This window comes from Martes martes (genome assembly GCF_963455335.1).
Source record: "Martes martes genome assembly, chromosome: 3".
Lineage (NCBI taxonomy): Eukaryota > Metazoa > Chordata > Mammalia > Carnivora > Mustelidae > Martes > Martes martes.
In genome coordinates, this window is record NC_137890.1 from 47190444 (window position 1) to 47205679 (window position 15236).

A 15236-nucleotide genomic window follows, 5' to 3' on the forward strand; every position below is an offset into this window, starting at 1 on the left:
CTACTTGGATGAAGACATGATTATGGAGCCAAGTGAAAGGGCATTATCTTGGCCTACAGTATGTTTTATAGAAGCACTAGAAAGTATTCCCATTGAAGGAATTTCTCTACTTCTTAAATCCATAACTGAAGAGGAAGGTTAGAGATTGATTGATTTAGACCCTTCAAATTAGAGAAGATGGAAAACAGCTTTCTCAGGCCTGGACTCTGGTTTGTCTTTGATTAAGCAAGGCTTATTACTGCAGAGCGTGGTAGTTTATAATGACACAACCTATAGAATGAAGACTTTAGTCATGTGACTCCAAGGAGGAAAATTCATACTGAATTAAAACATACAAAGAAAACTGAACTCTAAGCCCCAGATGAGTAACTTTCTAGGGTGATTAGTAGTCACGAGATCTGCGTGGCTCTCGGCTAAATGACTTTAGGAAATCACTTCTCACGTTTAATATATCTGTCCTCATAAAATATATCTTATTTGAACTAACAACAGCTAAGCAGTAAGAGAACACTTCCCATTTGTTGAATCTAGGTAATGTTGCATCTGTTCGTGCCCATTTTGCTGGAATTTCTACATCCTTCACAAGTCCTGCTGCTTGAACAATATGTTCTCCTTTGTATGTAGCCAACTCCATTTGGCAAGCAGTGTCTCTGGCCATCTGCAATTGATGCATAACTAGTTTTGTTAATCGCTCCCAACGGCATTTACTACATTTTTTTTTTTTCATTTTCAATTAATTGGTCCCAGGTCATTTCATCTTGCAGGGAGCTGCATTTACAGGTAGCTAATACAACTAAGATGACTGACACAAGCTGTTGGATACCTGGGCAATGAGCATATCACCAGAACAAGCATGGTCTATTAAAGAGCATTGTGCTGAGCTAAAACGAAATCCAGAGCGTGGACTGTGTCTTGTACTCTCCATGAACAGATAGGAGAAAACGAAAACTCAACTATCCCAAGCACATTAAGAAGTCCCTATATTCTTGCACCTAGATGACATTCATCTTGGTTGATAGTTCAACAATAATCAAAGAGGAGACTAGACACACATAGAGACATGATAGAGGACAAAGTGATACATTGGGTAGATACCAGCATCATCACCCAGAAAATACATTTCTAGGTCTATTTTGCATTTTGCTTTGTTCTTTAAAATTCACAGTAATGAGATCCCTGAAGGGCCGGTTCTCTGTGTTTCCTCATAGGTACAGAAGACATTATAATGTGTCGGCGATCAGATGGCTAAAAATACTGGGAAAGCAAGAAACAGAAATATATGAGGATATAAGGAATAATGCAAGATGAAACTTTAAGTTTTTAAAGTCACAAGGAAATGTTCTATTATACAGAAGGATCGGGGACATAGTGGTTGACTGGCTACAACAATGCTTTATATGTGTAAAGAAATTACATGATGTTAAAATGTCTTTAAAATCAAGTATTCAATGGTATCTTTATAAAGAATTTGGTAAGGTGTACTAGTATCAACATTTTGTAAATTAAGAGGAGGGGCTCCTGGGTGGCTCAGTGGGTTAAGCACTGCCTTCAGCTCAGGTCATGATCCCAGAGTCCTGGGATCAAGCCCTCTGTCAGGCTCCATGTTCAGCTGGGTGTCTGCTTCTCCTTGTCCAACTGTTCCTCCCTGCCGTATGTGCGTGCTCTCTCTCTCTCTCTCTCTCTCTCTCAAATAAATGAATACAATCTAAAAAGAAAAAAAAAAAAAAAGAAGCTGGAGTTTAACCAAAAGAAGTGGCATGTTTAGGATACCATGACCAATAAGCGGAGGACTAGAATGAGTCACCGAGCCTCATCTCCTGACCTATTCCCTTTCACTTGCTCACAGACCACAGAGTTTTTGCTGTTGATGTCTGCCAAATGTTCCTGTGAAAAGTGATAAATATCTATGAATCCACAGTATTTCTAACTGCCTTAGAACAAAATCTAAATGTTATGATCTTCCTTTGTATCTATAATATTTATTTCACTCAATTCTCAAAATAACCTTATGTGTTACAGGGATTGTTTTAAATTTCCTTTTAATGCATGAGGAAAATAAACTAGAAAAGTTAAAAGCATAAGGTTATACAACTAGTTACCAGCTGGACTGTCTTTCAAGCAAAAATGCTTCTTTTTCAAAATCTGCAATCGTTTTTTTGCTTTTCTTTTTAGTCCCCTTATGAATAATTTATGAGTTGTTTTTAATAAAGTTAAAATAGGGACTACTGTTGATATATTTGGGCAGTCATGTGACAACTGTTACAATTTGACATCAAATTATATATAAGAATTAAACAAATCTCCAAATCTAACTCTATCTCACCTTTGTAATCGCTCAAAAGAAAGTGGTAAATGAGAAAACCTCTGGCAAAACTATCTTCATTTAAGTGAAAATTGTTTCCTCTTGTCCCTTCTGCTTTCCTTTGAGTAAAATTGGAGTTGTTTGGTAAAATGTGAAACATTATATTTAACATTAATAACTTGGCAAATAATCTAGAATTAAATTAACTTCTTAACGTGTAGGTCTGATGATCAGTTACAGGGCTTTTGAGAAAGCAATGGAAAGAATATATCATTTTCAAAAAAATTAACAGCTTTTTGGAATAAAAGAACACGTGGCAAATGAAGAAATCAGAAGGCGTTTTGACCCATTAGCATTTTACTGTAGACTTAATGCCATTCTGTTATGGCAAATCAACTCTCTTAATCAAAAAAAAAAAAAAAAAGAAAGAAAAGAAAAATACTCTCCATGGAATAATGATAAATTAATGAACACCTTTAGCTGACTAAATAACCATTATGTGCCAGAACTGTTCTAGTTCCTTAGGATAGGTGGTGAATGAAGCATCCTGGTGCCTTCCCTTGAAGAGCTTACCTTCTAAGTCCTATGACAGTGCTAGTAACGGAAATCTGTACATTACGCTGCCTAAGACCGTGCAATCTCTTTCATGCCACTCACATCTTCTCATTAGTACATTCTGTGAGAAATTTCTGCAATAGAGTTATGAACTACATTCACAAATCTGTTTGCAAATACATCCTAAATCCTTTCTTCTTTTCCTCCTGGTGACCTTTTCAAAACAGCTCTTATTTGCAGAACTGTGTTAATTTATGTATTCTAACCTCTATGTCAAAAATAACTTGTTTCTCTTGGGTGAAAAGAAAGCCTCACCAGGAGCGACCGGGCCTCTTTATCTTCATCAAGGGGGACTCTGGAACAATTTGAAATCTTTTACGGCCAGCCCATCCCTGTACTAATGTAGCATTTCACAGGGTTTCTGCAATAACTATCTTTGGGTCTTCTCATAAGAGCCCTATAATAGCCATAAATATTCCTCAGGAGAACAAGATAGAATCTGAAAGGCCTATAATAGCTATCATAAATGAATAATAAAATGTAGAAAGGACAAGCCACCATGAAAATGGCAGATGAATATGATGACGTGTGTACTGTACTTGAAGTAATTATTGGAGTGTTATATTTACAGAAATTTTCCACAGTTTTTTGTGGTGTCTGCAAAATTTAGCAAGGGCTGCATATACTGTAAAATTGGTGGCATGGAAAGAGGTGGTTCAGCACAATAAAACTGAGAAAGCGTCTCTTCACGTATCTTTTAGAATTAAATCAAGTACAACCATCTCACTACACTGACTTCTGAAATTTATCTGTCTTAACAACAAATTCTATGCACTCTGAGCATCCCAATAAACTTTGCTTATGTGTGTCAAAAAGAAACAATATGCCAAACAACAGTTTTTGCACTATCATCAGAACTCATCAAGGAACTGGCAAGGAACTTTAACGGCCAAGATGAAAATGTGATTTGTGTGGGTGTGAGGGATGGGAGGGTACATCTTTGGAAGGAAATTTTTCAAAAAAAATGAATAATCACTGCATGACTTTCTATTGAGGAAGGCAGAAGGGAGAGAAACACATGTAATATTGTATGGTACTTAGTGAGAAAAGCAACTCCAGAAATCCCCATGGGCATGGAGAAGTAAGACATATGCTTTATGCAGAGGAAGCGTGTAATGTTTCCTAACTAAAAGGTTATTTATCCTGCCAGAAAAAAAAATTTTTTTTAAAAGATCAGCAATGAGAAAAAAAGTTCTGGAAGACCTTGAGAGGGATCACTGAATAGAAAAAAAGAATCATTTGAAATGCTGAGTAAAAACAGTCTATCAGTTCTTACTAACCTCCTGTATAATATCCTGAAGTCTTCGTGGCTTTTTGTTTGTTTGTTTGTTTCCATTTGTAAAGGTTTGCGTGTAGGGAAGTCTCCTTTTCAAAAGACCAATTGATCATGAAGAAACCTGTGGGGAAACACCAGATTTGCAATCATCTCTCTTTGCTTCCCAGAGTTCTTTCTATTTTCCAAAAAAGACCTTTAGAAGAGATATGCTCTAAGGAAGAGTCCCTTCAAGTAGTTCTCTTTGCAACAAAATCTTGAGATCTCAGAAACTGTCTTTGACGGCATTCTTGTTTTTTGGCTTACCAAGGTCTCTGGCATCTGGTCATCCTTTTCCAAGTCACTTGTCAGCCCAGTGTGTAGGCTTTTCAATGTGGATTCTTGCAAGCATTGTCTTATTTCCAATCTAGTATGCCAATGGAAGAAACTAGATTAACAGTCCCTATCTACAAATATCATCTAAAGTCGTTCCCTCAAATCTGTCCATAATCTCAGCACGACCTTTTTTTTTCACCTCATAAACATTCCGCAGTAGACAAAACACATTTGCTCTTTGATCATAAATTCGCTTATACCTACTCTTTGTTTCACATTTCTCTCACATATCTAATAGTGTAGGTGCAACTTGAATTCTCTAATATTTATGAAGCCTTGGTTGACTACAGTTGCTAAAAGCAACTCCTATAATGACTGCCTTGGTCATTCATTAGAATTTATCATTGGTTGGCTTACATTACTTATTATATCTTTTCTCCAAAAGTATACTTTTTTCGTGGAATTTATTAGCATTATAAACACAGTGCTTTGTATATAGTTGATCAGATAGAATAGTTTTGTTTGATTTGGTTTTAAAGAGCTCAGATACTTCTAATTTCTTTAAGATGGGGAAAAAAAATTGAAGCTATGACTGTGTAAATTGGATCCTCCCTTTTGGTTCAAGGTAATTAATTCTGAAGTCTGGTTATAGAGGAAAGGAAGACTCGTGGCTACTTTTTGAATTTGAGAACCTGATGATACAGACTTCTCTAATTTACTTATGCTGATGTAAAGACTATGTGCCTTGTCAAAACTATGTATTTCTGGGCTTCTCATTAACAACACAAACTACCTATGCTCAAAAACTCTTGTCTTCTCATTTACACAATAAACATAAAATTTCCTATCCATTCTTATGACATAAGGCTGTTGAGAGAAGTAAATGTAAAAAGAGGTGTCAAATTAATTTGCAAAGCATATAGAAATTTGAGCTATTTTTATATACTGGTACATGTCTTCAGATTATTTAGTGTGCTCTTATACAAAGGAATTTATGTGCCATTAAGGATTTTTGTTATATGGTATTCTTAAGTACACATTTCTGATCACTCTTTCTTGCTTTCCTCTACTGATTAGTTTTTCAAGTTGTACCTGAAGCATTTGTACCTGAAACAATTACTGAAGTATACACAACTTGATCAAACAGAATGTTTTCGACAATATTAATTAAATTCATATATTGTCTGTCTTCAATATCTTGTCAAGAGAGCAGATCCAAGCCATCATATCCCTTCTTCGAATGATCTCTTTATACTGTTCTATAGCATGGCCACAATGTCTGAAAACAAAGATAAAATCATTTTCTCATGTTTTACAATAAAATATCAAGAAGCCTTTTATTATGTATATACCTAAGTTATCAGAGTTGGTTGCCACACTATATTTAGGTTCTAGTGGTATCCGAGAATGAGAATTATTTTCAACATTATGTTTTATAAAGCATATTTCAATAAATATTGAACAGACTGGTGAGTGGGTCCACAAAGGAAAATCTAAGAGTTTGTATTTTATTATTTCTGCCTAATCTGCCATTCTTCTTAAGACAGAACTTATGCAACATATTCTCTGTTGTAGAAATGGTAGTATGTACAATTTATTTCCTTCAAAAAATAATTATATTGCCCAATTCTATGATCAGCACTACAGAGTTCCTGATCATACCAAACACATGGATAAATTATTTCCCCTGTTCATTCTTAAAATTACAGCTCAAATCTCAGCTCTTCTTTGAGATTTTGTCTGATTTCTCAAGCAAAATTAATTATTCTCCCTGCTTCATACTTCAATTTCTTAGATATTTGTCTATATGCTATTGCATATGTGTTGCATTATAATTGCCTATGCCAAAAGTATAACTGTAGTCCACATTAAATAGTGAGTTTCTTGAGGTCAGGAAATCTGTCTGATTTTTGTCTAGTCTTTGTATCTCCAAAGCCTGCATACATTCTGGGCAGATGGTTACCATATAGCAAATATTCATTAAAAGAAAAATAATTCTTAGGTCATTCGTAGGTAGATGCAAGCAGTATTTACTTCATTAAAATGCTAATCTCTTAGAAAATAAATTATTAAAACTGAAGATCACTATAAAAGCTTTATCAAAATCCACCTTTTCTTTCTCTAGACTGTCTCTCAGTTAATCAAACCAAAGAAGAGTATCTGTTTTGATCCTTGCTCTCTTTCAAATATTAGTTGCCATGACAATGTGAATCATGACGCCATGGCAGAGGCTAAGTGTAGATGACAATTCAGTTTAATTTAGTGAGACCATTTCCTGTGTTTCTTCATCTTCTTTTGCATACTGACAGAATTGACTATGGTACATTTAAGCAAAGATTAGTTGACGCCTAGGGGTGAATATCCTCAGATATTAGACTTGTGGTAATAATACACTTGACAGTACTTGTCAATTCATGGATTTCAAAGTGTCACCATTTCACTCACTGCCCCAACAAGAATTGATTCTGGAGAAAACTGTTTCATAGATAAAAATCTGTCATCTATTAACATTCATTTCGCATTCTCACATTTTGCACGCTCTTCTCTCTGACCTATTGTCAGGGTCCTCTTCCGTTCCACCTACTGACTTGTTTTCTCATTATTGCTGTCCTATCACAAGCAAAATGTACTCTAAAGTATTTTAACACTCTACTAAAATGGCTTAAAATATTTTATCTTACTGCTGTTTTAAACTATAATAGAATCCTAAGCAAGTGAATAAATCATCAATGCCAGAATCCCAGGTATCAACAAAAAACTAATGAAGATACCTTGGAGGGCCTAAAAAACTTAGTAGTTGTTCTGAAGTTATATTACATTCATAAGCACTAATTTTACTCATAAATTTAAGAACTGAATGACTGAGTCAGAGTCTGTTTATTTTATTTTGGAAACTCACACACACACACATATTTCTATCTACCTATCTACCTACCTATCTCACAACAACTCAACTGGATTCACTTTCAGTCTTCATGCACATGATAATCCAAGCTTGTCATCTCATAAAGTATACTCATTCTATACTTTATACTTACGAATTAGAAGAAAATCCAAGAATCTAACTCCTGGAAACTGCTGGGAAAGGAACTCTTTAGTTTTATTATAATAAAATATATGGGATAGTTCAGTAGTCTGGGGATTCTAATGTTTCTGAAAGTTCTCTAATAGAGATATTAGTAAATATATTCTTTCTTTAGGGATATATTAAAATTAAGTATCTTTTTATTTTTTGTTGTGTTTACCGCATTTTAAAGAAAGAATTTCAATGACTAATGTTTAGAAATACCGAGTTAAATTTCCCTTCCACATTGATTTTAGAATTGTAAGGTTCTTATAGATCAATTACTATTTTTGTTTAGAATTTTGGATAGTAACTCTGAGCTGTTTGAAATAAAATGACCATAGGAATTTATTGCCTTAAAGTATGAGGGCAATCTGAAAAGTTTTGTGAATTTTCAGTAAGCAACAGAGTAAAAGCTTTGTCAACTGAATGAAGTTTAAAAAGGCAGCAGAAGAAAATATTACTACTACTACTATAATGACTAAACTTGTCTTTCAATTACAAAAAAGAAATATCTTTATGGTGTACTTTGTGAATTCTGACATCAGCACTGCAAACTTTATCAGCAACTCTTTTTGATTAATTTGTACAACTCTTAGAAACTTTTTTTAAAAAAGCATTTTAGTATTGTTTTAGGAGAAACTTGAACTATCCTATCCATTCTGCTATCTTCTCTTCAGCTTGTTTCCTAGGGTCAAGATCAAATTCACTCTGACAGGAAGGATTGACTATGCAGAATAGAATAGGTATTAAATAATACTAATCATGGTCATACCTTATAGCTATTCAATAATCTTCTGTATAAACAAATACACCTTTGTTCTGGTTTTCAATCATGGTGATAGTGTAGAAAAAGAACTACATCAAAGTTGCATCAAAATTTCAAAATTGCAGGAAGTTTTTCTCCATTTGAAAATAAAAGGAAGGCAGTCTAAAAAAAGATAAAGGATGCTTGGTTGGCTCAGTCGATTAAGTACCTGACTTGATTTCAGCTCAGGTCATCATCTCAAGATTGTGAGATCGAGCCCTGCATGGCGCTCTGTGCTGGTTGTGGAACCTGTTTAAGATTCCCTCCCTCCCTCTCTCTTTATCTCTCCTACCTAAAATAAATAAATAAATAAATAAGATTTTGAATTACGAAAACTTGGACTAAAAACCCAGTTCCCGTAGTTACTCTTGGGGAACCTCAAATAGGTAGCTCTACTTCCCTGATGCTCAAACTCCTAGGTAAAAAGAAACTACTACTCACTTTGAAAGACTGATCTGAGGAAAAATAAAAACAAAAAAATGAGGAAACATAAGCAAAGTGCTTAGCACAATGCCTGAGAAAGTGTGGCATTTAAATAAAATTTAATAGTCTGGGCACCTGGGTGGCTCAGTGGGTTAAGCCGCTGCCTTCGGCTCAGGTCATGATCTCAGGGTCCTGGGATCGAGTCCCACATCGGGCTCTCTGCTCAGCAGGGAGCCTGCTTCCCTCTCTCCCTCTCTCTCTGCCTGCCTCTCTGTCTACTGTGATCTCTCTCTGTCAAATAAATAAATAAAATCTTAAAAAAAAAAATTTAATAGTCAGAGGGTTGACTGAGTTACCATTTTCTTTTCCCAAGACCTTCAAACAATAATACATGAAGGAAAGAGGGAATAAATCCCAAACAACTAAGTAAACAGGAAGCAAGCAACCAGGGGCCAATAAGGTGCGATATAGTTCTCAAAAACAGGAACTGGATGAAGCGTTGATCTATGAAATAGCAGTGAGGAAGGTCCAGTCTCAATGAGGGGACATTAACAGCCAAGACAGGACTGGCTGGATCAGGGGAAGCCAGCAGAGGGTGGTTTCCAAGACAGCCAGTGAGGCTGAGGGCAGCAGGGACAGTAGAGATGAAAATGGGAATTCCTGCATGCAGATAGGTAAAAGCTCTCCATTCTTCTTTAACAACATTGGCTGTCAGAATTGCTTGGAGCCAGTGCTTGCCTACAGGAGAAAAAGGTAGATATTTCTTCTTTAAAGAGATTGAGTAAATGGGGTTTAATGAGGTCAGTTAGTTTGGGTATTGGCAATTTAGTTAAGCCCTTCTTTTTGGCATGAACAGTTTTCTTCAGATAGAACTTGATCCTGCCTACTCTTAAAATGTAGTACTGAAGAAACTTAAGACCCAAATTTAAAATAAGACTTTCTCAACACAGGAAAGAAATATCCTGACCGTGCAATTCCTCAACATACCAAAACTACAAGTTTTATTTTATACATTAGTAAAACTTCAGACTTCCTCAAAAAATTGTCTTGTGGTCATCAGAAGAGAGGTGCCTTTTGACATCTAGATAGGAGAAGAAACTTCATGTTCCTTAGAAGTAACATGATCAAAAGAGTAAACTTCAAAAAGACTGCTTGTAAGGAATGCTGATATCATTATTTGAAAAGGGCCACGTGGTGTTTGCTGTATAATATTAAGAATCTATCATTCTATTCAACTTTTTTTCTTTTTCTTTTTTTTCACAACAGTGTTATTTTCTTATAGAGGGGCTAATTTTCCATCATTTTCTTCCTAACCACTATGCAATCCAAATGTTTATACTTAGGTATTCTGTAGACTATCTGGTCCAGAGGTTGAAATTATTAATCATCACTCGATAGATATGCAAGAGAAAGGAACCTATTGAGAAATAAAATAAAATTGTATTCCAACGGTGGAAATCAGAGTAATGGTTCTCTTGTCCATGCTACAATTCCTAAAGTTATTTGCTCTAAGTCACCATGGAGTTTTTCAAGATTCTTCCACAGTCCACTGTGGATTAAAGGTGGTAGGTTAAAGCTACCACCAAGCTGTAAGAATCCAGTGGTCCCAAGTTCTGCTTTTTTAAAGTGTAGCTAGAAAACTTTAATATGTTTTAAAAATTCTACCACCTTCTACACTTACTTTTTTTTTTTTTTTTTTTTTTTTTTTAAGTAGAGTCCATGCCCAGCACAGAACCCAGTGTGAGGTTTGAACTCACGACCCTGAGATCAAAACCTGAGCTGAGATCAAGAATTGGACACTTAACCGACTAAGCCACCCCGGTGCCCCTACAATCATTTTCAAGGAGCTTTTGAAAAAAGAAGTTTCAACCAGTGTACAAAGTAATCAACATATTACCTTAAAAGATTTTATATGTCAGATATAAATAAGTGTCTTTTTTATACATGTCATTATTTAGAAACACCATAAACTTCTCTCAGTACTATATAATTCTTATAACCATAGCAAAATTTGAAAATATATCCAATAAATACTTCTCTGGGATATGTCAATACTAAGTGTGTGCTTAGTAAGATTTAAAATCATAAAGATAGATCGATCAATTATCTGATTATTCATTCAAAGTTTTTTTTATGGTTATAATGCTGTCACTCCAACAGGCTGAATTCTCCCTCAGATTATAAGAATATAAAATATCAAGTATGTAGAGATCCTTTCTCAACATGAAATATTAATGTTATGTTTTTTTAACCTTCTTATACTTATTAAAACTTTTAAATTTATCTTTGAGTTGCAGGTTCTTATTAACTCAACACTTTAGGCTTAACTTGAGTTTGCAGTGTTTAAACCTAACTGCTCCTCCTAGGTGGCATTATCTTGAGCCAACACCAGCTGCAGAATAATTTTTCTCCAAATAAGAACCAGGAGATACCTGGAATCATAGAATTGTATATAATTAGAGAAGAGTAATACATGTAAGTAAGATCTCTTGACTTTGGTTTAAGAACCTGTTTCATTTGTAGGCCAATAATATAACCTATCTCTAATTATTGACAGCCATAGAATAAAAATTCCATTTCTTCAGTGGTCTATGGATAAATGCAGTATTACTACTCTACTGATACGCAGATTTGAATTTCCAAAAACAGGTAGTAATGATAGAAAAAAATAACCATGAGAGTCTAATCTTTACCAGACTGCATCACCAGAATCCCCTATCCCCTGGATCCGGTATGGTTTGGCCAATAAAATACCAAGAAGGTAGAAAGGAAAAGACTCTGGGCATTTATTTTCCTATTTCTCTCACTGCCAACCTCAATTGGAGCTCAGGTGTGTTTCTCTGTCTAAGACCATGCACTGAAAAACAACTCCTGTATTATAAGTACAGTTCTCTCGGTAGGATCTGGTGAAGTCTGTGGCTGTTGAAAGCTTCCCCCTGTTTTTGTACTTCATCATTTTTTTTTTTTTTGATCTCTTAACCTTGGCTATATCTCTGTAAGGAGCCCCTGCCTTAAATTCTCTTTAGTCACTCGCTTGAATACACCGACTATTTCCTACCAGGATCTTGACTGACATAGAATATTCCATCTATGCTATATCTATTATTTCTATAGTGGACTCTTCTATGAACTCAGCATATTTAGAGATAAGCCCCAAGAGGATTAATCTTCTAAAGAGTGAGTTTGGACATTTGCTCTTAGAGGTTTTTAAAAGATGCCTGAGAAGTTTTCTGTCTAATTTTTTTCCCCTGTATCCTTAATAAGATTTTGTAACCCTTCCTGGTTATCTGTGTGGCAGACAAAGATTTTGTATTATTTTGATAAGCCTGAAGAAGACCTGAGCCCAAAGCCTCAGAAAAAGCGATCTAGGAAGGAAGGTGCTGGGCCTGGGAATGAAAATATGCCAAGGGCATGACCCACCAGCGGGCCTGAGTACTTGACTACAACTCTCTCCATTACCTGCCATGCAGTGACTATGCACCAGGTGTGGTGCAGAGGGAAAAGAGGGTTCCACATGAGGCCTATGAGGCAAAACCTTCATAACTGTTTATGGTCAGGCCTGAAATGATCATACATACTTTTTTAACCAGGAGGCAGACTCTTCACTAAATTACACGTTACGTATCTCAGACTGATCCATCATCAAAGGTTATGGTTAGTATTTCAGCTGACTGCTGGATCAAGTCATCTTTCAATTATGTTAAAGGCAAATTTTTCAATTGACATACACAAAATGTTTAGTAACGTGCTTTTCAGAAGTACTTGCTACACAGTTAGAATCACTCATAAAAACATTTTGAATTGTCTCTCTGTAAGTTGACCCAGGATTTCACTCTCAACTTGTAGAGTATACTAAGATTTAGGATGAGTGGGAGATATGAATTTCTTTGGTAAAATGATGGAAAGGTGATTGCAAAAATGTAGATCGGAAAATAAAACCAAACCTCAGTCAAACAAGGTACCTTCCCAGTCAGTTCAATTTGGGGAAAGTATATACGCGTGTAGTTTCAGGTTATAGAAATCAATTCCTTTGAACTATCTATATACTTCTACCTCTTCTGGGGTCTTCCTATACCCCCGAAGGGTGCCTATACCCATTTTGAAGATTGGCATGACAATCACACAGGTAGTAAGTGGAAAAGTCAAGGCACAAATCCTGGCAATCTGTCTTGAGGACCAGTTTTTCACCATATTCTATTTCCTGAGGGATAGGTTTCAAGATCTGCCTTGATGATATGATTTGACCACATGAAGAATAAAATGGTTTACTGCCAGCCCTTGGTTTCTTAGAAGTTATTGGATTCTATCTGGCCAATATGGATGTAACTCTGGAGAATAATGTTCACAAGCACAAGAGAGCCACAAGTCCTGCTTGCACCAAAAGCAGAGAGGTGACAGTGAAGTTCACGGGCAGAAGCATCAACAAATGATGCCAGCTGAATTAAGTTGTTATTCTCTTGAAACCAAATAAAACAGTGTCTTAACTTTACTCCTACACAAAAGTCTATTCAGGTGGATTCAATGTCAAATGAAAAATTATGTAATTTTCAGAAGAAAGTAGAAAAAAATAGCTTTATATCCTCAAAATAGAGGAAGATTTCCTAAACAAGAAACAAACAAAAAGGAGTAAAATCTCTTAAGAGAAATAGCATTAAATGTTGAAATCTATATTTAAAACATTCTATGAATGAAAACAAAAGCCATACACTGAAAATGTATGCAAATTAAATAAATATATATTCCTTGTTATATTTTTAACAAATCAGTAAAAAAAAAAAAAAATGTCTATAATCACTAGAAAAGTGACCAGATATACAAAGAAGACATTTGTAGAACAGGAAACCCAATCAACACTGACAATAAGCAACATGCAAATTATTAAGCAACAATGAAATAGAACCCCACAGTTTCAAAAGATTTTATACGTCTTCATATAAAAAAGCTTCAGCTTACGGCAACATTGTAAATTGTTAAAAACAATTTGGTAACTTGGCAATATCTAGTAAAATTGAAGATACATGCAGATGCCTATGACCAAACAATTATTCTCATATGAGGGAATGCTTCTAGAAACTCACGAATATGTATAAAAGTGTCCATTGGAGAATATGAGAAAAAAACCCAGAGAAATCTCAAACATCTATCAAATTCAGAATAGATAGTGAACTTGTGGGAAGTTCATGGAGTAAAGTACGATAATACAGCTGTGCTAATGAATAACCTATAAACAGAGGTACGACTATGGGCATGCTTAAAACAAGATGAATGAGGGCACCTGGGTGGTTCAGTTGGTTAAGCCTCTGACTCTTGATTTCAGTTCAAGTCATGATCTCAAGGTTGTGAGATGGATCCCAGTGTCGGTCTCCACGTTCAGTCAGAAGTCTGCAGGAGATTCTCCTCCTCCCCTTCTGCCTCTTTTCTCTCTATCTCTCTCTCAAAAAAAAAAAAAAAAAGCGCAACAACAACAGCATACTATGAACAGAAAGGCAAACTAGTGAATGGTATGCACAGTACACTGGCATTTAAATACATTTAAGGTACATAAAAGCATGCTATCTGGTTTTCTGCTTTTTAGTGACATATGCGTGTGTAGTGATTTATTTCTTTCAGAAATTCAGGGAAATAATAAACCACCAGTTCAGAGTCATAATTAGCACAGACTGGTGGCAGAAGGGAGTTTGAGGTTTGATATCCACAGAAGCATACAACTCTATTTGTACATTATATTTCTTAAACTGGCTCGTGGAAACTTGTTATTCTCTATGTCATTGTTCATATAATTTTAAATAATGCTTCCAGAGGGTTGTCCTTGGGGAAAGAAGGAGACCCCAGAGGCTGTGTAGTATTATTGAGAGTGCAGAAAAATGTGATGAAATGATGAAAAAAAAACAGAGTAAAGAGGGAAACTGCACCAGAATGTCATTACTTGAGAACAGAATACAACTACCATCAAGGAAAAACGATGCTTGAATAGAAAGTAAAGGACTTCACGAAAACTAGAATATCTTTCTACCGTTTGCTGAATTTTGTTTACTCACTCAATTACTCTCTGTGTGAAATTTCAAAAATGTGAATAGTTATCTCTGTAATAAATAGTTCACCAAGCTATTTGCAAATGCCAGCTAGAGAACAACATGTTCCAGAGAACTAGTCAGTCAAACAAAATTCCCTTTTCTTGTTTAGCCAAAAGAAGTGAAAAAAAGTAATTACAGGTAATTTTCCAATCATTCCGTGATACCAGATAGCATGTCACACAGAAATTACTAGATAATGGTTTTCTATTACTATCCTTTAATTGTGTATGGAGAATATAACATAGATATTATCAATCTTAATAAAGTAAGGCCCATATATGACAAGACATAAGGCAAGGCGAAACAAGTGAATGGAAAGGGAGGACACTCATGCCTAATCTTATGACTGAAGAATCAAGAGA